General features: G+C 37.2%; 1 pseudogene; it reads right to left on the bottom strand.

Moving 5' to 3' along the window:
• Positions 1–213: 213 nt before the first annotated feature.
• On the bottom strand, positions 214–1,929 carry LOC122656199 (annotated as a pseudogene).
• Between the last annotated feature and the right edge of the window lie 572 nt (positions 1,930–2,501).

The raw sequence follows: 2,501 nt of genomic DNA, 5'->3' as shown, positions 1-2,501 counted from the left end.
CTGAAACCCTCATTTTTATTCTTAAAGAACCCTAACCTGCACCTGAAACCCTTTTCACCCCTTCAGCTCCTCACCCCTTCACTACCTCTTCTCCTTCTAAAACCTAGTCGAATTTCAGGACAGACATCAAGAGCTTCCTTCCTCAAAAATCCTGAACTAAGAATTAATGAACTATTGTAGTGTTCTTAGGGTCTTTAATGGGAAAATGACAACATAATGGAACTAACAAACTTTTAGCTTGGAAAAGCCAAGAATGCCGCCCGAAATGCATAGTTAGTAACAGTCTAGGTGAAGGAGAAACTTCAGGACTCCTTTGGGGCAGCAACTTGCCTACTTCTACGCTGATGAACATCCCAATTATACACACGAGCAATTGTGACCTGGTTTATTGTCACTTGATCTCTCACGAATTGTAGATCACCAACAAGGACTTCTAAACTAGCTCTAGCATTTTCTAGATTCTTTTGTAGAAGAGCAACAACCTCTTCACATGAATACTCCAACCAAGGTTCTAAAACTCGGGTTTCGACTAGGTTTTGACCAGCCAGAAAACGAGTTCATCTCGGTTTTGACGATATCTCGGTCGAAACTTGGGACTTTCTCCAGGCTAACTCGAACCTTGGTTTCGAGACCCAGAAATTGGTTTTTTGCCCTGATTCTTGTTGTGTTGCCTATTTTTGACATTTTAAACTCAATCCATGCATTAGTTTCACATAGAGAACACTAAGAGAACACTAAAAATATTACTTGTGGTTTTGATCCAAGTTTGATACTGTATATTGTTCTTGGACATGGTATCAAATAAGGTTTGACTGGAACATAACTCCTTCAATATAAATGAGATTTAAGTAATCTTGGATTTGTTAGAAAGCTTTGTTTTGATAGCTTTCCAATAAGTCCAAGATTGCTTAAATCTGATTTATATTGAAGGAGTTGTGTACCGATCAAACTTAATTTGGTGTGTGCGAATGCTGTCAAAATCACTCTTAATGAAAATATTTTTTTGGATATCAAAACAAATGAATATTTTACTGCACTTTTGGTTTTTAGCAATGTTTTGCCATATTGACATTTATGGAATTTTTAGATTTAAGAAAAACCCCAGCATTAGAAAGTTGAAAACTACACTTACCATAAAAAATCTAGTTTTTGTTCTTGAACTAGGGGGTTGACTTATTTTTCTTTTGGAATTTGATTTTTTAACTATTTTTATTAGATTCAAATATGGGGTATTTGCTTATTTATGAATAATATCTTAAGTAAATGATTTACTTAAATGATATTAGACATAACTAAGTGTCTATCCTGGTTTCTGGCAGTTTCTAGCATAAATATCTGTCTGTCCAAGTTTCGAGCCAAGTTTCCCTTAATTTCGATGGGCATATGTGTCGAAACCACCAAAATATGGTCGAAATTGATCGAAACCATCGAAACCCAGCCGAATCCAGGGATTTTATAAAATCCCCCTTCAACTCGTCTCGAAAACCTGGGAAACCGAGTTAACTCGATGGTTTCAACAGGTTTCGATTGAGTTTTTGTTCCATGACTCCAACATGACATTTGCGCCAAGCCATAGGCAAACAGAATTAGTATTGTCGATACGTGCCCGGGAATATAAGCCCTTTGATACTTCAAAATCGGTGATCAATGCCTCACTGGTACCCTTCTGAGCTTGTAATGTGGCAACTATATCTAAGCATTTCTCAATGTGTGGTATCTTTGCCTGAAGATCCCTCTACTGAGCAAGAAGCTTCATCTCGACCAATTTGTACTGTTGAAGCCTCTCTTGAAGAAATGAGAGGGCAGAGTTTGCATCCAAGCCTGATTGTGTGAGATAAGTCTGATCATCTTCTACGAATGAAGCTCCGGGAATACCCATTCGTTCCGAAACTGTAGAAGAAGATGAAGAAGCCATTGAGAGAGAAAGAGAGGGAATTAAAAACTGTATCAATCTATAAATCTTTAAAACAAAATCAGAAATGGAGAGCTACACTACACCTACCTTCTTAATTGGGTGATCTACCACACATGTTTTAGAAGAGAAGCAAACCACCAAGTCTCCCATACAAAGTGAGAAATGGAAACGATTAGGTTTTAGAAGGAGAAGAGGTAGTGAAGGGGTGAAGAGGGTTTCAGATTTGGGGAAGATGAGGGCAATTTGGTCAATTTTCCTCTTAATTTTAATACTGTTAGTCATGAACTGATGGAATGAGTGTATTTATTAACGTTTGTAAACCTTAGGGGGTACACAGAATTATCCAAAACTAGGGGATAAAATTATACTTTCTTTAACCGTCAGGGATGGTATGTGTAAATTACCCTTTTTTTTGGGGGTGAATTCCTCTCCCTTAATTAATTGACGAAACATCTCTAATTATTGATGCTCAGTGTGCATGCCAAATAGTAATTATAGGAATGTTTATACAAGGAAATCCCATGTTCTTCATCAGCATTATTCCTTGGTTAACTTGCAATCTAAACCGTTAGATTTATGGCCCATC

Source organism: Telopea speciosissima, chromosome 3, assembly GCF_018873765.1.
Source record: "Telopea speciosissima isolate NSW1024214 ecotype Mountain lineage chromosome 3, Tspe_v1, whole genome shotgun sequence".
Classification (NCBI taxonomy): domain Eukaryota; kingdom Viridiplantae; phylum Streptophyta; class Magnoliopsida; order Proteales; family Proteaceae; genus Telopea; species Telopea speciosissima.
Note: the sequence above shows the minus strand (reverse complement) of the source record. Positions and strands in the feature narration are given on the sequence as shown.